The sequence below is a fragment of the Elephas maximus genome, chromosome 11 (genome assembly GCF_024166365.1).
Source record: "Elephas maximus indicus isolate mEleMax1 chromosome 11, mEleMax1 primary haplotype, whole genome shotgun sequence".
Classification (NCBI taxonomy): domain Eukaryota; kingdom Metazoa; phylum Chordata; class Mammalia; order Proboscidea; family Elephantidae; genus Elephas; species Elephas maximus.
Genome location: NC_064829.1, coordinates 70,806,299 through 70,832,076, shown reverse-complemented (window position 1 = coordinate 70,832,076; position 25,778 = coordinate 70,806,299). Strand labels below are relative to the sequence as shown.

The following is a 25,778-nucleotide window of genomic DNA, read 5'->3' as shown; positions in this document are numbered from 1 at the left end:
GCTATGCTTGAGCTCATTGTTGCAACCACTGTGACAATCCACCTCATTGAGGGTCTTCCTCTTTTCTGCTGACACTGTACTCTGCCAAGCGTGATGTCCTTCTCCAGGGACTGATCCCTCCTGACAACATGTCCAAAGTATGTAAGACTCAGTTTCACCATCCTTGCCTCTAAGGAGCATTCTGGTTGTACTTCTTCTAAGACAGATTTGTTTGTTCTTTTGGCAGTCCATGGTATATTCAATAATCTTCGCCAACACCACAATTCAAAGGCGTCAACTCTTCTTCGGTCTTCCTTATTCATTGTCCAGCTTTCACATGCATATTATGTGATTGAAAATACCATGTTTCCTTACGTTGTAGGTATTTGTTTGCATGGCTTATTCTCCATTAGATTTTGGTTATTCCAGGATAAAAACCAGGTTTTGTTTATCTCTGTATCTTCGGTACCCAGCATAGTGCTTAGTAAACAGTAGGTGCTCACTAAAGGTTTATTAATGAAGGAGTGGGAAGGAACCGTTTCTGAGAAAAGAAGAAAGCAAGCTTATTAAGAGAGATAATTGTAATCTAACATGTTAAACAAAAGGAATACAACAATTCTCTGGGTCACAGGAAAAGGTTATTTTATGCAGCCATGATGTGGTGTTTTTTGTGTCCAGCTTATTGGAAAGGGGAGCAAGCCCTGGTGGCTTAGTGGTTAAGAACTTGGCTGCCAACCAAAAAGGTTGAAGTTTGAATCCACCAGCAGCTCCCTGGAAACCCTACGGAGCAGCTCTACTCTGCCCTATATGGTCGCCTTGAGTCAGAATTGACTCAATGGCAACGGGTTTGGTTTTTTGGTTTGGTTTTATTGGAAAGATATGGAGGATTACATACTGAGGATGACAGAGTGGGAAAGAGGATGAGATTTGTTGCAGATTGTGAATTTTTGAGTGGGTTTTTCATAGCCATGTTGTTTTGTTCTGTATGTTTCTATAATGCTCATAAATCCCATAAGATATGTCACTATTATGCTTTCAAAATACATATGTATAATCACTCAATATGAATCTAGAAATATGTCTACCTTTGTACAGATCTATAACATTAATTATAAGTCATTAGAAACTTGTAAGTCATAAGAAAGTTATTTAGAAAAATTCTGAACTTAGACTTATAGACAGGGAAGCATGTCAAGTATGTAAAGAACACAAACAACCTTTAAGTTCACTTTGACCCTACATGCTGCAACACAAGAAAACATAACATAAATCTAAACAACCTCCCTAATCTCCAACCTTGAAGTGAAGATGCGCCATTCAGTCACTCTCTAACCCTGGAGAAAAGACATAACATACTACTCTGACGTCACACTGGTCCTTGTCGTGTGGAACCAAGGTAACAAATTCACATAAAACCCTCAAATTTCTGCTCATTCACTGAGAGAAGGCAGAGATGGAACTGAGGTTCTGTCTGCAGCTGCCAACCTTGAATACTATCTGAGGGACTTTCACCGAGTTCAAGCCACAGTTAAGCTTTCATCCTAAGACCTCTAGTTAAAGGTAAAAGCCTGAAGTCTAAAGGTTTGGACTTATAATACAACATAGTAATTGATATCGTTAATTCTGATTCCCCAGCTCTAAATGAATGTTGTGTGAGGTCTTACTTGCGTGCCTTGCCATGACTATCTTGCAATAAACTAAATGAGTTTATGCATGACAAACCTGAGTATCTCTCTATTAATTTTCTAAGATTAAATCCTACACAACATGTCTTATAGGCTATAAAAATGAAAACAAATTCAATTAATCACCAAGTGTGAAATGCCTTGGAATTCACCAAAAATTATTTGGAAATTAAAGATGAGCAAAAGAATAAGCCTAAATATGTAATTTAATGATTACCTTATATTAAAAAAAAATTTTTTTTTTTTTTTTTTTTAATAAGAACTGGGAGTTCCTGGGTAGTGTTAATGTGCCCGGCTGCTAATCTAAAGGTTGGAATTTCAAGTCTACCCAGAGGCACCTCAGAAGAAAGGTGTGGTGATCTGCTTCCAAAAAGTCAGCTATTGAAAACATTATGGAGCATAGTTCTACTCTCACATGCATGGGGTTGCCATGAGTTAGAATTAACTTGACACAACTGGTTTTTTTTGTTTAATAAGAACTGGAGGAAAGAAGAATTTTGACCATCATCACTATGATCATCATCCTCAACATTATCATCAAACAAGCAGAAAATATATATCAGGGTCAGTGAACAGGGAAACATCCATACTATAAAATGCTCCCTTCCATCATTTGACTCAGGAGGCAAATGAGGCAGATGGGTAATGAAAGGTAGGTCGGTGCTTGTTTTACACTGTGTTTTTAGTATGGTCATTATTGAACACCTCCACTAATAAAAGGTTTCCCAAAGGGTTAGTATTCTGTTGATGTGGGAGGAGATGGAATTCACGATTTTTATATCTTCTGAAACAGATGGTTGTAATTTAAACTTCATGAAATACAGGAAAGAAGAAATGCAATAAAAAAACCTTAAAGTCTTAGTTTCCTATTTTTCAGGCCAAAGCCTGCAAGCTAATTGTATAAATAGTTCCAAGATTCTCTTCTATTTTTCTTCCTTCCTGGAAAGGATCCGCACAGTGTCTGTTTGGACACATATAATGGTTATCCAGATGGCATCCCAAGAATCGCTTTGCTGAAAGTCTGAAATCTCTTTAGATACACTGGAATGATCATGAGCTGGTGGAGAGGAAGAAGCATTAAGTACAGAAGCTGTGGAATGGAAAGAAGGGAAGAGTATTAAAGAATGCCAAAGGAGAAATGTTCTATTTAAAAGGCAGAAGAAAGAGTTTAGGGTCAGATGAGAAAATCTTATATATAATAAATCAACTTATTTTGGCCCGAGTTAATTGTGGGTGAGACCAGGACATTTTGCTGTGATTGAAACTTACATCAGACTTCCATTTTCCCTCCACCCCCAGCTTCAGAAACTACCAATTCACAGTCAGTCTTCTTTTTACCTATACCACTGGCTAGTTCTGCTCCAACACAGATAATTTTCTGTAAAATTACAGAAAGAAGGAAGAATCTTAATGGAAGTGAAAATGCTTTGAATTGAATGATAAGAAAAATATGGCAATTCAAACTTAGGGGATGTAGCTAAAGATGTACTTAGAAGGAAATTTATAGCTTTAAATGAAAATATTAGAAAGAAAAAGGTTGAACATCAATAATCGAATGAACCATCTCAAGAAATTCAAAAAGAGTAGCAAATTGAACCATAAGAAAGTAGAAGAAAGAAAAAACAAGGAAAAGACATAAATTAACGAAATGCAAAATAAATGTATAGTAGAGAAAATCAATACAGTCAAAAGTTGGTTCTTTAGGAAGACTAATAAATTGGTTAAATCCCTAACAAGGCTGAATAAGAAAAAACAGATAGGCACAAATTACCAGTATCACGCAAAAGGAGACATTACTAAAGATCTTACAGTCATGAACAAGATAATCTAAGAATATTATGAATATTTTTGTACCAAATTTGTCAAATGGATGGACAAATTTCTGGGCAAATATAACTTACCCAAAATGATATAAAGTAGAAAATCTGAATCCAATATCTATTAAGCAAACTGAATTGCAAACTTTCATATGGTGAAAGCTTTAGGATTATATGACTTCACTGGTGAATTCTTCCATATATTTAAGAAAGAATTAATCAATGTTACACAAAATATTCCCAAGAATAGAAGAATAGAAGAAGGGAGAGCATTTCCAAACTCACATTATGAAGCTAGCATAGTCTTGACACTAAAAACAAACAAGGTAATTGTAAGAAAGGAAAATTACAGACCAATCTTTCTCAAAAGGATAAATGAAAAAAGTCCTAAACAAAATATTAGGAAATTAAATCCAACAATATATAAAATACATACTTCATAACCACATTGGGCTTATTCCAATAATGCAATATTGGTTTCACATTTGAGAATCAACATAATTCACTGCATCAATAGAATAAGGAAAATCATATGAGGACCAAAAGATAGAGAAAAAAATTCATTTATAGAATGCAACACCCATTCGTGTTAAAAACTCTTAGTAACCTAAGAATTCCAGGCAATTTCCTTAGGGAGGGTGTACAGGGCTGAATTGTGGCCCCCAAAAAGATATGGGCAAGTCATAATCCCCAAAACCTGTGAATATGACTTTTTTTTTGGAAAAAGGATCTTTGCAGATGTAGTTGAGGACTTTGAGATGGATTTAGAGTGGGCCCTAAATCCACTGAAGGTCTCCTTATATGAAAAGAAGTCACAGACGGACACACAGGGGAGAGGGAGGAGGCCAAGTGAAGGCAGAGGCAAAGATTGGCATGATATGAGCCAAGAAATGCCAACAATTGCTTGCAGTCACCAGACGCTAGCAGAGAGGCATGGAACAGATTCTCCCTCGGAACCTCCAGAAGAAACTAACCCTGCCACAGTGACGTCACTAGGGTTGGTGTCACCTAGTGGGGTAACTCATGGTGTCATCCTCTCCCCTCAGGGCCAGCCATTGACCTCCCCCGGCCCATGGGCAGAGCAGCCTGGCCAAGTCTCTCCTGGCCGTGCCCTCCATGGCTCCCTGCAGCTCTTCCCCTCTCCCATCGGCTAAGGCAAAGACCATCCTCTCTGCCCAATGGCAGTCACTGCAGGCCTGGGGGTATTGAAGAGGGCGTGGAGTATGGGGGTGTAGAGGATGGGGGGCGGGGTGGTGGTGGTGATGGTGGTGATGAGTTACAGCAATAGGTGACAGGTGACACCAACCCTAGTGATGCCACTGCTTTGGCACCCTCCATGGGAGGCAGCCTGTTGCTTTGCAGCTCTGGGCCCTGTGGTCATTTTGGTGTCACTCTCTCTGACAGTGTCAGGAGGTATGGTCTGTACCCCCCCCCCCCATCCTCCTAGTGACACCACTGCCTGCCAACACCTTGATTTTGGACTTTCGGCCTCCATAACTGAGAAAATTAATGTCTGTTGTTTTAAGCCACCAGGTAGTGGTAATTTGTTATGGCAGCCCTAGGAAACTAATACAAAGGGTGTCTACAAATGACCTATTGGAAACATCAGACTCAATGGAGAAACATTGGGAAGGAAACAAGGATGGCCACTATCATCACTTCTATTCTATAACTAAGGGGAGGTTCTAGCCAGTGCAATAGGCAAAGAGAAGAAATAAAAGTTATACATATTATAAAGAAAAAAAAACTGTCACTATTTTCAGATGACATAATCATGTACATTAAAAAATCCAAAAGACTCTATAGATAAATTATTAGAAATAATAAGTTAATTCAGCAAGGTAGCTGGGTATAAGGTACGAAAACCAATTATACATTTGCACACAAACAACAAGCTATTAGAAAACAAAAATTTTAAATGGTATCACGTACTATATCATCGCAAGGCTAAGAATAAATGTAAGGAAACATATGCCAGGCAGAGAAAATACACAAGAAACTATAGAACACAATTAGGAGAAATTAAAGAGAGACCTAATAAGTGGAGGTACAGTTCATGAATTAGAAGACTTGATATTACAAAGATGTCAGTGCAATCCCAGGGAAAATCCTACCAGGCTGACAAGCTGCTTTTGGAATGTATAGAAATTCAAAGGGCTAGGACTAGCCAAGACAATCTTGAGTAAGAAAATAGGTGGAGGACTTTAACTACAACATATTAAGACTTATTTTAAACCCAGAGTAATTAAGACTGCTGGTGTTGTTGGAAAGGCAGATGATTAGATCAGTGGAACGGAATGCAGGGTATAGAAACAGACTCATGCTGTATTTATGATTTATGACAAAGGTGACACAGCAGTGCAGTGGGAGAAACAATGGCCTTTTCAATAAACGAAGCTAGATCAATTGTATTTGCATATGGAAAAAAATGAATCTTGACTCCTAATTCTCATCACACATAAAAGTCAATTTCAGGTAGACTTCAGGCATGAATATAAAAGGTAAAACAATAAAACTTCTGGAGGATAACATAGTAAAAATATCATTACCTCGGAGTAGACATAGGAAACAAAAGCACTAACCATAAAGGAAAAGACTATATTAAAGTTAAGAACTGTTCATTATAAGACAACATTAAAAAGAATGAAAAGGCAGGGTACGTAGTGTGAGATGCTATTTGCAATATGTATCTCTTATAAAGCACTCATTAACAAAATACATAAGGAACTCCTACAAACCAATGAAAAAAATAGAGAAACAGTTTTAACACGGGCAAATGAACGATGAGCACATGAATAGATGCTTAACCTCATTAGTCATCATGGAAATGCTAATTAAACAACCAGGTGATACCACTTCATACTCATCAGAATGCTAAATAAAAAACAAAACAAAACAATTGGCAATACTATGAGTTGGTGGAAATGTCAAGTAACTGAACTCTTATACATGGAGTTTATAAGTTCCACCACGTTGGAAAACTGTTTGGTAGTTTCTGCTAACGTTGAAAATAAACATCCTCTATAACCCAGCATTTTTGCTCCTAGGTACCCAACAGAAATGCTTATCCACGTACAATAAAAGGCAAGTTCCAGGATGATTATAGCAGCATTATTCATAATACCCATCAACAGTAAAAGGGATAATGAATTGTGGTATACTCATACAAAGGAAAATTGTAATATCAATGAAAATGAACAGTTGCTACCTAGAGCAATATTGTTGTATCTTACAAGCATAATATCGAGCAAAAAAGCCAGATCCCAAGGAGTATATACAATGTCATTGTATTTCATTTCTATGTAAGGTTAAAAAACAGGCTAAACTAACCGTGGTGTAGAAGTCAGGATAGTGGTTACCTTTAGGGGGGATAGTTACTGGGGAAGGGGATGATGAGAGGGCTTCTGGAGTGTTTTGTTGTCATTGGCTGCTCTTGAGTCTGCCTCGACTCAGGGTAACCCCATGCACAAATGAGATCGAGCCATTGTAATTCATAGGGTTTTCTTTGGCTGGTTTTCAAAAGCAGATTTCCAAGCCTTTCTTCTTAGTCCATCTTAGTCTGGAAGCTGTGTTGCAACCTGCTCAGCATCATAGCCACATTCAAGGCTCCACTGACAGGCGGGTGGTGGCTGTGCCTCTGGGGTGTAAGTAACGTTCTATTTCTTGTTCTGGTGGCAGTTCCACTAGTGTGTTTGCTTTGTGGAAATTCATCAAGTTGTACATTTCTGATTTGTATTCTTTTCCATATATTTACTCTTCCATAGTAGTATTAACTGGCCTTCCTTGTAGATGTATGAATATTATGCTATCACTGACAGCGCTGCAATTCAGGATAGATCTTGAAATGCTCTTTTTGACAATGAATGCAACCCTGTTAATACGACTATATTTCACATTTATTTACCAACCATTATTGCCAAAGATGAAGAAATTGAATATTTTTACCAACTTGTGCACTCTGAAATTGATCAAACATGCAGTCAAGATGCATTGATAATTACTGGTAATTAGAATACAAAAGTCAGAAACAAAAAAGAATCAGTAGTTGGAAAATATGGCCTTGGTGACAGAAATGATGCAGGAGATCTCACAACAGAATTTGCAAGACAAAAGACCTGTTCACTGGAAATACCTTTTTTCAACAACATAAACAGCGACTACACATGGACCTAGCCAGATGAAACATACAGGAATCAAATAGACTACATCTGTGGAAAAAGACACTGGAAAAGCTCCCTATTATCAGTCAGAAAAAGGCTGTGGGGGAGGCGGGGCCAAGATGGCAGAATAGACAGATGCTTTCAGCGAGCCCTCTTACAACAAAGACCCCCAAAAACAAGGGAAATGATTATATTTATGACAAGCTAGGAGCCCTGAACACCAAAGGCAAAGTGAGAAAACAGACTGACTGGCAGAGGGAAGAAGAGGTGGTTTGAAACAGAGAGGAGTTGCCAGACCTCAATCGCCAGGAAACCTCAGGCACCATTTCCAGGAGCAACTGAGGTGGGTTGGTGGTAGCGTTCAGCCACAGTTTCCTCAGGAAGAAACAGGTAGCTGCACAGCCTACTCATACCTCCAGTACCAGAGAAGAACAGCAATCTCGGCAAAAGGTAAGCACTTGGGCAAATTTTACCACACCCCTAGCACCCAAACTGGCTTCAGTGGCTGTTGATTTCCCTGGGCCTGAGATAGGTCCTGTTGTGCATCCTGAACCATTCTCCCTGCCTTAGAGAAGGAATAAATTCACAACTGGGGGAAAATGTAATCTGCCAGCTCCACTAACCTGGGGAGCTCAGGAAAGAAGCAGCTCCTGTCCTAGCATAAATGGTCCATGGACTTTGAATACCTTTCCCTTCTGCATGAACCTGTGTGGGCCTCTTTCAGGAGAATAGGCCCTTGTTGGCAGACTGCAACTGGTTCAGCTGTGTGGTGCAGAGGTGGGTGTTTGATGTTTGACACCGCTTTGCCTATTAAACAAGGTCCTCACCTACCCACGTCAGGGGCCTAAGGACTGGTGCCTCCACTCAGGTCATCCAGCCACCTGCGACAGGGGTCCAAGGATAACTGGTACCTCCCAGTCTTTACACCAAAAGCATTGGGTGCCCAGGGTCTGTCTGCAGAACCTAACCACCTGTGTGCTCTAGGGAACAGGGACATGCTTTCTTCACAGACGCTCGAGGGACAGTTGTCAGCTCCCTGCCTTGTTCAGAGTGTGACCCCCTGCTGCAACCAGATACTGGTACCTACACCAATCACCCCTGCCCCTCTAAGACTGCAGGACAGAGCCTGTACCACACACTTGATGACAAACTACCTGGAAACCTGAACCGAATCCATACAAGAAAAGCGAATGTGCTCCTAGGCTGAGATACCTGATAACAGCTCTAGCCATCTGATGACAGGATGTTAGCACTTCAAAGGTGGAAATAATCAAGGTAGCTCACTCAAGCAACCTATCTGGGTATATCAAAACAAAACAAAGCAAGAAGCTAGGATACAGTAAGCAAACAAAATAAACTAATACAATAACTTATAGATGGCTCGGAGATAACAGTCACTATCAAATCACATAAAGAAGCAGACCATGATCACTTCAACAAGCTCTCAAAACAAAGAATCAAGGGATCTTCTGGATGGAGGTGCCTTCCTGGAATTACCGGATGCAGAATACAAAAGATTAATGTACAAAACACTTCACGACATCAGGAACGAGATCAAGAAGGAGATCAGGCAATATGCAGAACAAGCCAAGGAACACACAGATAAAGCAGTTGAAGAAATTAAAAAGGTTATTCAAGAACATAATGAAAAATTTAATAAGCCACAAGAATCCATAAGAAAGATAGAGATCAGAAATTCAGAAGATTAACAAAATTACAGAATTAGACAACTCAATAGAACGTGAGGGGGGCAGAACTGGTGAGACTGAAGATAAAGCACTTGGCACCAATATATTTGAAGAAAAATCAGAAAAAATTGTTAAAAAAAAAAAAATGAAGAAACCCTAAGAATCATGTGGGACTCTATCAAGAGAAATAACCTACAAGTGATTGGAGTACCAGAACAGGGAGGGATAACAGAAAATACAGAGAGAATTGTTGAAGATTTATTGGCAGAAAACATCCCTGATACTGTGAAAGACAAGAAGATATCTATCCAAGATGCTCATCGAACTCCACATATGGTAGATCTTAAAAGAAAGTCACCAAGACTTATTGTAATCAAACTTGCCAAAACCAAAGAGAAAGAATTTTAAGAGCAGCTAGGGGTAAACAAAAAGTCACCTGAAAAGGAGAGTCAATAAATATAAGCTTGGGCTACTCAGCAGAAACCACGCAGGCAAGAAGGCAAGAAAGCACTGAAGGAAAAAAAATTGCCAGCCAAGAATCATATAACCAGCAAAACTGTCTCTCAAATATGAAGGCAAAACTAGGAGATTTCCAGATAAACAGAAGTTTAGGGAATTTGTAAAAACCAAACCAAAACTACAAGAAATACTAAAGGGAGTTCTCTGTTTAGAAAATCAATAATATCAGATATCAACCCAAGACTAGGACACCGGACAGAGCAATCGGATGTCAACCCAAATAGTGAAATCACAAAAATAAATCAAGAGAAAAAAACACTCAAAACAGGGAAGCAGTAATGTTATTATATAAAAGAAGAAAACAAAATAATAAAGAGGGACTAAGAATGTAGTCATAGATCATTCATATGGAGAAGAACACAAGGCAATATAAAGAAATAACAGTTAGGATTAAACTTAGGAAAATAGGGGTAAATATTAAGGTAACCGCAAAGGAGACTAAAAATCCTACTCATCAAAATAAAATACAAGAAAAAATAGATACTCAGCAGAAACAAAATCAACAACAAATAAGAGGAAAAGACTATATATAAAGATAAACTACTCGGCACAAAAGTTAACAGGGAAAAAGAAACTGTCAACAACACACAAAAAAGACATCAAAATGACAGCACTAAACTCATGTTGTTGTTGTCAGGTGCTGTGGAGTCAGCTCCTATGCATAGCGACCCTATGCACAACAGAATGAAACACTGCCCGGTCCTGCGCCATCCTTACAATCGTTGTTATGCTTGAGCCTATTGTTGCACCACTGTGTCAGTCCACCTTGTTGAGGGCCTTCCTCTTTTCCGCTGACCCTGTACTTTGCCAAGCATGATGTCCTTCTCCAGAGACTGATCCCTCCTGACAACATGTCCAAAGTATGTAAGACGCAGTCTCGCCATCCTTGCCTCTAAGGAGCATTCTGGTTGTACTTCTTCCAGGACAGATTTATTTGTTCTTCTGGCAGTCCATGGTATACTCAACATTCTTCACCAACACCGCAATTCAAAGGCGTCAATTTTTCTTTGATTTTCCTTATTCATTGTCCAGCTTTCACATGCATATGATGCAATTGAAAATGCCATGGCTTGGGTCAGGCACACCTTAGTCTTCAAGGTGACATCTTTGCTCTTCAACACTTTAAAGAGGTCCTTTGCAGCAGATTTACCCAATGCAATGCGTCTTTTGATTTCTTGACTGCTGCTTCCATGGCTGTTGATTGTGGATCCAAGTAAAATGAAGTCCTTCGCAACTTCAGTCTTTTCTCTGTTTAGCGTGATGTTGCTCATTGGTCCAGTTGTGAGGATTTTTGTTTTCTTTATGTTGAGGTGCAATCCATACTGAAGGCTGTGGTCTTTGGTCTTCATTAGTAAGTGCTTCAAGTCCTCTTCATTTTCAGTGAGCAAGGTTGTGCCATCTGCATAATGCAGGTTGTTAATGAGTCTTCCTCCAATCCTGATTCCCCATTCTTCTTCATATAGTCCAGGTTCTCAGAGTATTTGCTCAGCATACAGATTAAATCGGTATGGTGAAAGAATACAATCCTGGCGCACACCTTTCCTGACTTTAAACCAATCAGTATCCCCTCGTTCTGTCCGAACAACTGCCTCTTGATCTATGTAAAGGTTCCTCGTGAGCACAATTCAGTGTTCTGGAATTCCCATTCTTTGCAATGTTATCCATAATTTGCTATGATCCACACAGTCGAATGCCTTTGCATAGTCAATAAAACACAGGTAAACATCCTTCTGGTATTCTCTGCTTTCAACCAGGATCCATCTGACAACAGCAATGATATCCCTGGCTCCATGTCCTCTTCTGAAACTGGCCTGAATTTCTGGCAGTTCCCTGTTGATATACTGCTGCAGCCATTTTTGAATGATTTTCAGCAAAATTTTGCTTGTGTGTGATATTAATGATACTGTTCTATAATTTCCACATTTGGTTGGATCACCCTTCTTGGGAATAGGCATAAATATGGATATCCTCCAGTCAGTACGCTGAATGTAAATGGACTAAATGCACCAATAAAGAGACAGAGAGTGGCAGAATGGATTTAAAAAACACGATCTGTCTATATGCTGCCTACAGGAGACAAACCTTAGACTTAGAAACACAAACAAACTAAAACTCAAAGGATGGAAAAAAATATATCGAGCAAACAACAAACAAAAAAGGCAGGAGTGGCAATATAAATTTCTGACAAAATACACTTTAAAATTAAATCCACCACAAAAGATGAGGAAGGACACTAAATAATGATTAAAGGGACAATATATCAGGAGGGGATTGACTCGACGGCACTGGCTTTATACCAGGAGGATATAACCATATTAAATATTTATTTACCCAATGACAGGGCTACAAGATACATAAAACAAACTCTACAGCATCGAAAAGTGAGACAGCTTCACAATAATAGTAGGAGACTTCAACACACCACTTTCAGTGAAGGACAGAACATCCAGAAAGAAGCTTAATAAAGACACGGAAGATATAAATGCCACAATCAACCACCTTGACCTCATAGACATATGCAGAACACTCCACCCAACAGCAGCCAACTATAGTTTCTTTTCCAAAGCACATGGAACATTCTCTAGAATAGACCACATATTAGGTCATAAAGGAAGCCTTAGTAGAATCCAAAACACTGAAATATTACAAAGCAACTTCTCTGACCATAAGGCCACAAAAGTAGAAACCAATAACAGAAAGCAGGGAAAAGAAATCAAACACTTGGAAACTAAACAAAACCCTACTCAAAAAAGACTGGGTTATAGAAGACATTAAGGATGGAATAAAGAAATTCATAAAATCCAATGAGAAGGAAAACAGTTCCTATCAGAACCTTTGGGATACAGCAAAAGCAGTGCTCAGAGGTCAATTTATATTAATGAATGCACACATACAAAAGAAGAAAGGGCCAAAATAAAAAAATTATCCCTACAACTTGGACAAATAGAAAAAGAGCAACAAAGGAAACCGTAAGGCACCAGAAGAAAGAAAATAATAAAAATTAGAGCAGAATTAAATGAAATAGAGAACAGAAAAACAATTGAAAAGAGTTAACAAGACCAAAAGCTGGTTCTTTGAAAAAATTAACAAAATTGATAAACCATTGGCCAAAATGACAAAAGAAAAACAGGAGAGGAAGCAAATAACCCAAATAAGAAATGAGATGTGTGATAATACAACAGACCCAGCTGAAATTAAAAAGATCATATCAGATTACTATGAAAAATTGTACTCTAACAAATTTGAAAACCTAGAAGAAATGGATGAATTTCTAGAAACACACTACCTACCTAAACTAACACAAACACAGGTAGAACAACCAAATAAACCCATAACAAAAGAAGAGATTGAAATAGTAATCAAAAAACTCCCATTAAAAAAAAAAGCCCTGGCCCTGACAGCTTCACTCCAGAGTTCTACCAAACTTTCAGAGAAGAGTTAACACGACTAGTACTAAAGGTATTTCAGAGCATAGAAAAGGACAGAACACTCCCAAACTCATTCTATGAAGCCAGCATATCCCTGATACCAAAACTAGGTAAAGAAACAAACAAACAAACAAAAAAATTACAGACCTATATCCCTCATGAACACAGACGCAAAAATCCTCAACAAAATTCCAGCCAGTAGAATTCAACAACATATCAAAAAAATAATTCACCATGACCAAGTGAGATTCATACCAGGTACGCAGGGACGGTTCAACATTAGAAAAACAATTAATGTAATCCATCATAAATATAAAACAAAAGACAAGAACCACATGATCTTATCAATTGATGCAGAAAAGGCATTTAACAAAGTTCAACACCCATTCATGATAAAAACTCTTAGCAAAATAGGACTAGAAGGAAAATTTCTCAACATAATAAAGGACAGCCAACAATATCCTAAATGAAGAGAGTCTGAAAGCATGCCCCTTGAGATCGGGAACCAGACAAGGATGCCCTATATCACCACTCTTATTCAACGTTGTGCCGGAGGTCCTAGCCAGAGCAATTAGGCTAGATAAAAAAATGAACGACATCCAGATTGGTAAGGAAAAAGTAAAAGTATCTCTATTTGCAGATGACATGATCTTATACACAGAAAACCCTAAAGAATCCTCAAGAAAACTACTGAAACTAATAGAAGAGTTCAGCAGAGCATCAGGATACAAGATAAACATACAAAACTCAATAGGATTCCGTTACACCAACAAAAAAAAAGCATCGAAGAGGAAATGACCAAATCAATACTATTTACAGTAGCCCTCAAGAAGATAAAATAAAATACTTAGGAATAAATCTTATCAGAGACATAAAGGACCTATACAAAGAAAACTACAAGACAGTACTGCAAGAAACCAAAAGAGACCTACGTAAGTGGAAAAACAGACCTTGCTCATGGATAGGAAGACTTAACATTGTAAAAATGTCTACTCTACCAAAAGCAGTCTATAGAAACAATGCAATTCCAATTCAAATTCCAATGACATTTTTTAATGAGATGGAGAAACAAATCATCAACTTCACATGGAAGGGAAAGAGGCCCAGATAAGTAAAGCATTACTGAAAAAGAAGAACAAAGTGGGAGGTCTCAATCTACCTGATTTTAGAACCTATTATACTGCCACAGTAGTCAAAACAGCCTGGTACTGGTACAACAACAGATACATAGATCAATGGAACAGAATTGAGAATCCAGACATAAATCCATCCACATATGAGCAGCTGATATTGGACAAAGGCCCAAAGTCAGTTAAATGGGGAAAAGACAGTCTGTTTAACAAATGGTGCTGGCATAACTGGATATCCATCTGCAGAAAAATGAAACAAGACCCACACCTCACGCCATGCACAAAAACTAACTCAAAATGGATTGAAGACCTAAATATAAAATCTAAAATGACAAAAATCATGGAAGAAAAAACAGGGACAATGCTAGGAGCCCTAATACATGGCATAAACAATATACAAAACATTACTAACAATGCAGAACAGAAACTAGTTAACTGGGAGCTCCTAAAAATCAAACACCTATGCTCACTCAAATGCTTCACCAACAGAGTAGAAAGATTACCTACAGACTGGGAAAAAGTTTTTAGCTGTGACAATTCCAGTCAGCATCTGATCTCTAAAACCTACATGATACTGCAAAAACTCAACTACAAAAAGACAAGTAACTCAGTTAAAAAATGGGCAAAGGATATGAACAGACACTTCCCTAAAGAAAACATTCAGGTAACTAACACGTACATGAGGAAATGCTCATGATCATTAGCATCAGAGAAATGCAAATCAAAACTACAATGAGATTTCATCTCACTCCAACAAGGCTGGCATTAATCCAAAACACAAAATAATAAATGTTGGAGAGGTTGTGGAGAGACTGGAACACTTATACACTTCTGATGGGAATGTAAAATGGTACAACCACTTTGGAAATCAATTTGGCGCTTCCTTAAAAAAATAGAAATAGAATTATCATATGATCCAGCAATCCCACTCCTTGTAATATATCCTAGAGAAATAAGAGCCTTTCCATGAACAAATATATGCGTACCCATGTTCATTGCTGCACTGTTTACAATAGCAAAAAGATGGAAGCAACCAAGGTGCCCATCAACTGATGAATGGATAAATAAATTATGGTATATTCACACAATGGAATACTACGTATCCATAAAGAACAATGATGAATCTGTGAAACATTTCATAACATGGAGGAATCTGGAAGGCATTATGCTGAGTGAAATTAGTCAGTTGCAAAAGGACAAATATTGTGTGAGACCACTAATTTAAGAACTGAAAAAAAGTTTAAACAGAGAAAAAAATATTCTTTGATGGCTACAAGGGTTGGGAGGGAGGAAGGGAGGGAGAGGGGTTTTCACTAATTAGACAGTAGATAAGAACGGTTTTAGGCGAAGGGAAAGACAACACACAATACAGGATAGGTCAGCACAACTGGACCAAACCAAAAGCAAAGAAGTTTCCTGAATAAACTGAATGCTTCGAAGGCCAGCGTAGCAGGGGCAGGGGTTTGGGGACCACGGTTTCAGGGGACATCTAAGTCAATTGGCATAATAAAATCTATTAAGAAAACATTCTGCATCCCTCTTTGGAGAGTGATGTCGGGGTCTCAAACACTAGCAATTGGCCATCTAAGATGCATCAATTGGTCTCAACCCACCTGGAGCAAAGGAGAATGAAGAACACCAAAGACACAAGGTAATTATGAGCCCAAGAGACAGAAAGGGCCACATAAACTAGAGACTACGTCAACCTGAGACCAGAAGAACTAGATGGTGCCCAGCTACAACCGATGACTGCCCTGACGGGGAACACAACAGAGAACCCCTGAGGGAGCACGATAACAGTGGGATGCAGGCTTCAAATTCTCGTAAAGAGACCAGACTTAAAGGTCTGACTGAGACTAGAAGGACCCCGGAGGTCATGGTCCCCAGACCTTCTGTTAGCCCAAGACAAGAACCATTCCCAATGCCAACTCTTCAGACAGGGATTGGACTGGACTGTGGGATAGAAAAATTATACTGCTGAAGAGGGAGCTTCTTGGATCAAGTACACACATGAGACTATGGGGGCAGCTCCTGTCTGGAGGTGAGATGAGAGGGCAGAGAGGGTCAGAAGCTGGCCAAATGGACACGAAAATAGAGAGTGGAGGGAAGGAGTGTGCTGTCTAATTAGGGGGAGAGCAACTAGGAGTATATAGCAAAGTGTATATAAATTTTTGTATAGGAGATTGACTTGATTTGTAAACTTTCACTTAGAGCACAATAAAATTTTTTTTTTTAAAAAAAGGCCAGGGGCCGGCTGTAGAAGAGACCAGTAATTGCTCATATGAAAGTTCAAGTTGAAACTGAAGAAAATTAAAACTAGTCCACAAGAACCAAAGTATAACCTTGAGTATATCCCATATGAATTTAGAGACCATACTAAGAATAGGTTGATGCATTTAAAATCAATGACTGAAGATCAGATGAGTTGTAGGATGACATCAAGAACATAATATATGAAGAAAGCAAAAGGTCATTAAAAAGACAGGAAAGCAGGGAAAGACCAATATAGATGTCAGAAGAGACTCTGAAACTTGTTCTTGAATGTAGAGTAGCTAAAGTGAATGGAAAAAATGATGAAGTGAAACAGCTGAACAGAAGGGTTCAAAGGGTGGCTCAACAAGACAAAATAAAGTATTATAATGAAATGTGCAAAGACCTGGAGTTTGAAAACTAAAAGGAAAGAACACATTCAGCATTTCTCAAGAACTGAAAAAAAAATTCAAGCCTTGAGTTACAATACTGAAGGATTCTACAGGGAAAACATTGAACGACACAGGAAGCATCAAAAGAAGAAGGAAGGAATACACAAAGTCACTGTACCAAAAATAATTGGTTGACATTCAACCATTTCAGGAGGTAGCATATGATGAAGAGCCAGTGCTGCTGAAGGAAGAAGCCCAAGCTGCACTGAAAGCGCTGGCAAAAAACAAAGCCTCTGGAATTGTCAGAAAACTAATTGATATGTTTCAACAAATGGATGCAATGCTGGAAGTTCTCACTCACCTACGCCAAGAAATTTGGAAGACAGCTAACTGGCCGACTGACTGAAAGAGATCCATATTTGTGACCGTTCCAAAGGAAGGTGAACCAAAAGAATGTCAGAATTACCAAACAATATTAATATCACATGGAAGTAAATTTTTCTACAGATAATTCAAAAGTGGTTGCAGCAGTATATTGACAGGGAACTGCCAGAAATTCAAGCCAGATTCAGAAGAGGACATGGAATGAGGGATATCATTGCTGACGTCACATGGATCTTGGCTGAAAGCAGAGAATACCAGAAAGATGTTTACCTATGTTTATTGATTATGCAAAGGCATTTCACTTTATGGGTCATGACAAAGTACGGATAACATTGCTAAGGATGGGAATTGCAGAACGCTTAATTGCGCTCATGCAGAACCTGTACATAGACCAAGATGTAGTTGTTTGAGTGGAACAAGGGGATACTGCATCGTTTAAAGTCAGGAAAGGTGTGCGTCAGGGTTGTATCCTTTCACCATACTTATTCGATCTGTATGCTGAGCAAATAATCTGAGATGCTGAACTATATGAAGAAGAACGCAACATCTGGATTGGAGGAACTCTCATTAACAACCTGGGTTATGCAGGTGACACAACCTTGCTGGCTGAAAGTGAAGAGGACTTGAAGCACTTACTGATGAAGATCAGAAACTACAGCCTTCAATATAGATTACACGTCAACATAAAGAAAACAAAAATCTTCACAAGGGACAGATAAGCAACATAATGATAAAGGGAGAAAAGATCGAAATCATTAAAGATTTCATTTTACTTGGATCTACAATCAACGCCCAAGGAAAGCATCAGTCAAGAAGTCAAATGACGCATTGCGTTGGGCAAATCTGCTGCAAAAGACCTCTTTAAAGTGTTAAACAGCAAAGATGTCACTTTGAGGACTAACGTGCACCTGACCCAAGCCATGGTATTTTCAATTGCCTCATGTGCATGTGAAAGCTGGACAAAAAATAAAGAAAACCAAAGACCTGACACCTGTCATGGATTGAATCATGTCCCCCCAAAATATCTGTCAACTTGTCTGGGTCATGATTCTCTTGTATGATTGTCTACCATTTTATCTTCTGATGTGATTTCCCTATGTATTGTAAATCCTATCGCTATGATGTAGTAAAATAGATTAGTGGCAGTTATATTGATGAGATCTACAAGGTTAGATAGAGTCTTAAGCCAATCTTTTCTGAGATATAAGAGAGAAGTGAGCAGAGAGACAGGGGACCTCATACCACGAAGAAAGCAGCACCAGGAGCAGAGAGTGTCCTTTGGACCTGAGGTTCTTGTACTGAGATGCTCCCAGACCAAGGGAAGACTGATGAAAAGGACCTTGCTACAGAACCAACAGAGACAGAAAGCCTTCCCCTGGAGCCAGTGCCCTGATTTCGGACTTCTAGCCTACTGGACTGTGAGAGAATAAACTTCTCTTTGTTAAAGCCATTCACTTGTGGTATATTTCTGTTATAGCATCACTAGATGACTAAGACAATGCCTTTTAATTATGATGTTGGCAAAGAATATTGAATATCCCACGAATTGCCGGAAGAACAAACAAATCTGCCTTGGAAGAAGAATAGCCAGAATGCTCCTTGGAAGTGAGGATAGTGAGGCTTCATCTCATGTACTTTGGACACGTTATCAGGAGGGACTAGTTCCTGGGGAAGGACATCATGCTTGGTAAAGTAGAGGGTCAGCAAAAAAGAGGAAGACTCTCAAGGACATGGATTGACACAGTGGCTGCAAAAATGGGCTCAAACATAGTAACAATTTTGAGGATGGCACAGGACCAGGCAGTGTTTATTTCTGTTGTACATAGGGTCGCTATGAGTTGAAACTGACTCGATGGCACCGACCAACAACAACAATGGCTGGATTATACAAGACACACAATGATGTGGGTGGGAAGAGGGAAAGACACTGTCATGAAAGTTTAGAGGAAAGAGAGGTACCCTTGGCTCTAGTGATCACATGTTCACTCAACATGTAGGAACAATGGAACGTGAGCCATGCACAGGGTACATTGTGGACTACATTTAAAGTGGGTCTAGATTATGGAATATAGAATCAGAACCTTCCAGATGGGGAGAACAGCTTGAGCTAAAGCATGAAGATGGGAAAGCAAGAGATATGTGCAGGGAATATCACATGATTTAGTTTGAAGAGGAGGAAGAGTAAGCAGTGGTGACAAGAGACCAAAACCAAACCTGTTGCCATCAAGTCGATTCCGACTCATAGTGACCTTATAGGACAAAGAAGAACTGCCTCATAGGGTTTCCAAGGAGATAAATGGCTCTAAATGCTAGGTTTGGGAGTCTGGACTTTGTTTCACAGCCCTGGGGATGCTGTTCAAGGTGTTTTTGCAGAGACGTGACAAGATGAGGCTACTCAAAAGATTTTTCTGCTACAATGCTTTAACCACAGCACCACCAGAGCTCCTCGTTTTGTACTTCACCCTCCAGGTTCTAAAGTATAGTAGGAGGCTTTCAATAAATGTTTGTTGTCTGATGAACATGGTTAACAGTAATGTGATCCTTAAACTAGGGTAGCAGGAGTGGAAATGAAATAGAGGGGATGTGGCCATAGGAACATGCTTGCCCCTCTCCAAATGGAATGTTCGATAACCAAAGGCAACAATCTATGGATGGGGCCAAATCAGACCCATGCCTGTTTTTGTAAATGCAGTTTAACTGGAACACAGCCATGCTCGCTTGTTATATATTGTCTATCGCTGCTCTTGCACTCTCATGGCAGAATTGAGTGGTTGTGACAGAGACCATATGGCTCTGAACACCTAAAATATTTACCGTCTGACCCTTTACAGAAGAAGTTTGCCCAGCCCCGCTCTAGAAGTAAGGGTGCTTAGAGTGCACCGTAATAATGATAGCTGTTATCTTTGCTTGGCAGGATTACAGATAAGTTATATTCTTCTTAACTTTTGACATTATTCATATTTTCTACAAAGAACATATTTTATTTTATAAGCAGTAAAACAGTAACCTTTTTAAAGGTTATTAAAAAACCAGATTGAGTGCTCCACTGATTCTTTTTAGTTTTTAATTTCTAAGCATTTATGTTTATACTTTTTTTCAGGAAAAAGACTTGTTAATCAGAGCTATTTTCCATGCTGACTTTGAAGAACATAGTAAGACAATCAGCCCTGAAAGCAATAAAGGAGATTTCCCCTCACCCCCCCACCCCCCATTTTCTACGCAAACAATTTGAGCTGGACCACCAACCTAAGGAGCCCTGGCGGCACAGTGGTTAAGAGCCATGACTGCTAACCAAAGGTCACGGTTCAAATCCACCAGCAGCTCCTTGGAAACCCTATGGGGCAGTTCTACTCTGTCCTATAGGGTCACTAACTCAAAATGGATTGAAGACCTAAATGTAAAGCCTAAAATGATAAAGATCATGGAAGAAAAAATGGGGACAATGCTAGGGGCCCTAATACATAAATAGAATACAAACCATAGCTAACAATGCACAAACACCAGAAGATAAACTAGGTAACTGGAAGCTCCCAAAAGTTAAACACGAGCACATCAAAAGACTTCACCAAAAGAGTAAAAAGAGAACCTACAGACTAGGAAAAATTTTTGGCTATGACATATCTGACAAAGGTCTAATCTCTAAAGTCTATAGAATACTTCAATACCTCAATAATAAAAAGACAAACAATCCAATTAAAAAATGGTCAAAGGATATGAATAGACACTTCACCAAAGAAGACATTCAGGCAGCTAACAGACACATGAGGAAATGCTCCTGATCATTAGACATCAGGGAAATGCAAATCAAAACTACAATGAGATACAATTTCACCCGGACATCACTGTCACTAATCAAAAAAAAAAAAAAATTACAGAAAATAACAAATGTTCGAGAGGTTGTGGGAAGATTGGAACTCTTATGCACTGCTGGTGGGAATGCAAATGGTACAACCACTATGAAAAATGATATGGCGCCTCCTTAGACACCTAGAAATAGAAATACCATATCATCCAGGAATCCCACTCCCAGGAATGTATCCTAGAGAAATAAGAGCTGTTACATGAATAGGCATATACACACCTATGTTGATTGTAGCATTACTCACAATAGCAAAAAGTTGGAAACAACCTAAATGCCCATCAACAGATGAATGGATAGCAAATTATGGTACATACACATACTGGAATACTATGCAAGAAAAAAACAATGATGAATTCACGAAACATCTTACAACACGGATGAATTTGGAGGACATTATGCAGAGTGGAATAAGTCAGTCACTAAAGAACAAATGTCGTATAAGACCACTATTATAAAAACCCAAGAAAATGTTTACACATAGGAGGAAAAAAAAATCTTTGACGGTTACAAGGGAGGGGAGTGAAGGGGAGGAAAAATTAATAACAAGATAGTAGACAAGTGTTAGCTTTGGTGAAGAGAAAGACAACACACAATTTAGGGGAAGTCAGACCAACTTGACCAAGGCAAAGCCATAGAAGCATCCTAGATACACCTGAACACATTGAGATACCAAGCTACTAGGGCTGAGGGCTGAGAAACATAGTCTTGGGAGATATCTAGGTTGACTAGCATATAGTGGTTCATAAAGAAAATGTTCTATATCCTACTTTGGTGAGTAGTGTCTGGGGTCTTAAAAGCTTGTGAGCGGCCATCTAAGATACGTCTATTGGTCCCTTCAAGTTTGGAGCAAAGGAGAATGAAGAAAACCAAAGACACAAGTAAAATATTAGTCCAAAGGACTACTGGACCACATGAATTACAGCCTCCACCAGCCTGAGCCCAGAAGAACTAATTGGTGCCTGGCTACCACCACTGACCACTCTGATAGGGATCACAATAGAGGGTCCTGGAAAGAGCAGGAGAAAAATGTAGAACAAAATTCAAATTCACAAAAAAGGCCAGACTTACTCTTTTGACAGAGACTGGAAGAACCCCCGAGACTATGGCCCTGGACACTCTGCTAAATCAGAACTGAAGCCACTCAAAAAGTTCATCTTTCAGCCAAAAATTAGACAGGCCTATAAAACAAACAATAATGCACGTGAGGAACGTGCTTCTTAGTTCAATCAAGTATAGGAGACCAAACGGGCAACACCTACCCAGAAGCAAAGATGATAAGGCAGGAAGGGACAGGAAAATTGATGAATGGACACGGGGAACCCGGGATGAAATGGGCAAAGGGGAGAGTGTTGACACAATGCAGGGATTGCAACCAAAGTCACAAATGTATAAATTTTTGAATGAGAAACCAATTTGTGTCATAAACTTTCACCTAAAACACAATAAAATAAGAAAAGAAAGAAAGAAACCCTATGGAGCAGTTCTGCTCTGTCACACGTGGGATTGCCCTGAGTCAGAATCAATGACGTCCATGGATTTGGGTTTTTCATGGTTTTCTCATTTGCTGCACTGATGGGAAGATGTCTTTCCACTGTTTTAGGAGAGTCTGAGTTCAGAGAACCAAGAGGAGTGTTTCTATGAAATCTGGATTTCCATAACTGCAATTGTCACATACTGTACAGGCTCACCATCATCTCCATGAAGCAATCGCTGTATATACTTTCCAGGATCTAACAACAATTGTTAATGATAACTAAAATGGCAAAACACAGACACAACTCTGACAGTGGTTGCAGATTTCAAAAAAGTGTTAGCAAATGATAAACTAAAACAGAAAATGAATAACTCAGATTTTTAGAACAACTGGTAAGCAATAAGGTCAAATTTCCCCTTTAGACACATCTTTCCTTCTTTCTCTTCCAAAAAGTCTCAAAATAATTTAAGCAAATGATTGTTATGGAAATTTTCTGCTAGATGTTAAACTTTCTGAGAAACAGGAATTTTATTGTCTGTTTTGCTAATGGCTTTGTCCTCAGCATGTAGAACCATAAGAAGCACATAGTAGGTGCTCAATAAATGTTTGAATTTCTCTGAATGAATGAATAGTTGAATGTGAATGAATGAATGACCATAAAAGAAATGATAGGTAAATATTGGTCCTCAGGGAATGTGACCTTTTACAAAACATTTTTTAAATTAATTATAAGAGCAATGCAAACTCTTAAAAAAACATGTAGAAAATTAAGAAAAGAAGAAAATTCAACCCTGTTTTCTCAAACTTAAAGCTACCATTATTATTGTTATTTCACTGTATTGCCTTCATGCTTTTTCCCTATGCATAGTTTTTTAAAATGCAATTTTAACCATGTATATATACAATTGTGGCTTTCATGTAATTTTGAGGTCTTTGTAAACACTGATTTTAATGACTGTGAAAAAATGCAATTTACTTAATTGCATTACTTACTTAATAATTTCAACAATGGTTTTTTTTTTCTCTTGCAATCATAAGTAATACAGCAATAGGTGTTGGTGTACTTAGTCATTTTTCAAAGAAAGCATTTGACAGGTGGCCTATCAGCCTAGATAGGTTATGCCACAGTAACAACCAACCTCAAAATCTCTGTGCTTACAACACTAGTCTATTTCTTGCTCATGCTATACGTCCACAGGAAAAATGGAAAAATGGAGTAAAGTCGTACAAAAATTCAATTCACTTCAACAAATACTTGTTGAGTGCCTGTTATTACAAGGCCCACAGCCAACTCCAAAAAAAAGGTAGCTGAAAAGATTTTCTGATGAGTCACAGGTAAATGAAAACTGGGAACTCCGTTTTTATAACATGTTGTACAGCAGTAGGAAAAAAAAAAATCAATGAAGGCAAAAGATCATTTTTCTAGTCTAGTCATTTTGTTTCTGTATTGTTTTAGATGTAGCTCCTTTTTCCTGTCTGTTTTAAAAGAACACTCCTTTGTACATAACAGCCTACCCGACATATTTCTGGGCCAGAGATCCAGCTTGAGCAGATCCAGTGCCAGGCCTGGAATCAGCAGCTTTGGTTTTGCAACACCCTTATGTCATGTCCCCATGACCTCAAAGGCCTGTTGCCAGGTGTTCCAAACAAAATATGTTCCAATTCACTAAAAACAATAAAATAAAATAATTACTGTCATGGATTGAATTATGTAGCCACCCCCCCAAAATATATGTATCAACTTGGTTAGGCCATGATTCCCAGTATTCTGTGGTTGTCCTCTATTTTGCGATTGTTATTTTATGTTAAAGAGGATTAGGGTGGGATTGTAACACCCTTACTAAGGTCACAGCCCTCATCCAATGCAAAGGGAGTTTCCCTGGAGTGTGGCCTGCACCACCTTTTATCTTACAAGAGATAAAAGAAAAGAGAAGCAAGCAGAGAGTTGGGGACCTCATGCCACCAAGGAAAAAGCACCCACAGTAGAGTGTGTCCTTTGGACCCAGGGTTCCTGCCCAGAGACGCTCCCAGACCAGGGGAAGATTGATGACAAGGACCTTTCTTCAGAGACGACAGGGAGAGAAAGCCTTCCCCTGGAACTGACGCCCTGAATTTGGACTTTTAGCCTACTTTATTGTGAAGAAATAAATTTCTCTTTGTTAAAGCCATCCACTTGTGGCCCTAATACTAGGAATTTTCCTAAGAAAATGTTCCAGAAAAGGAAAAATAAAGATACACACATGAAGATCTTTCTTGTAGATATTAGTAACAGCAAATAATGGTAGGTAAATTCTGGCATATTTACTAGATTGAATACCATGAATCAGCAAACATTAGTAGGTATAAAATTTGTACAGAAATAAACATGCTTATAATTTAAGGTAAAATGAGAAAAAAGAACAATGAATTTCCATCCATATTACATGATTACATATAAAATATGAATACATTTTTTAAAAGGCTAGTAGGAAGAATGGAAGATGAAATGGTTGACTTGTTAGGGGATGGGAATTTTGCACTATTTTAAAAGATTTAATATTTCTATTATTTTTAATATTTTAAACAATAAAACATTTTTTAAAAACACAGTGAAGCTCATTCCTGGGAGGGACTCTGTGTCAGCGAAATGTTTTCAAAGGTTGAGAAGTAAAGCCTTAGGTAGATATCCAATATTGTGCTGGGATGTTAGCTTGTGAACTCTTTCTGGAAGCACCTTATCAATTACTCCTTTGTCCCATGTGCCCTTATTCCCCAGTATTCAAACTCAGGAGCTGAATCATTTAGATAAAATTTCTTGAGATAGAGCTGTCTGCAGGAAATAGTATGCCTTCTTATCTGAACTCTTGCTATGGCTTTCCAAAACTCAGGCAATGAATAGATTTGAACTCCAATGCAAGCTTCTATATGAAATTTGTGGATCTAGGTAACATGCAGCATTTTTCAGAACTGACTATATCTAAGTCTTTAACTCTGCTTTGGACTGGGCACACAGTTGTTGTTGTTGTTGTTA

At 38.6% G+C, this 25,778-nt stretch overlaps 1 long non-coding RNA gene across 1 annotated transcript in view; it reads right to left on the bottom strand.

The window, feature by feature from the left end:
- Positions 1-25,778, bottom strand: part of LOC126085769 (uncharacterized) — an 80,585-nt gene that overhangs the window by 33,527 nt on the left and 21,280 nt on the right. The window contains exon 3 of the long non-coding RNA XR_007519346.1: positions 24,284-24,434. This is a non-coding gene — a long non-coding RNA (uncharacterized LOC126085769). The remainder of the gene's footprint in view (positions 1-24,283; positions 24,435-25,778) is intronic.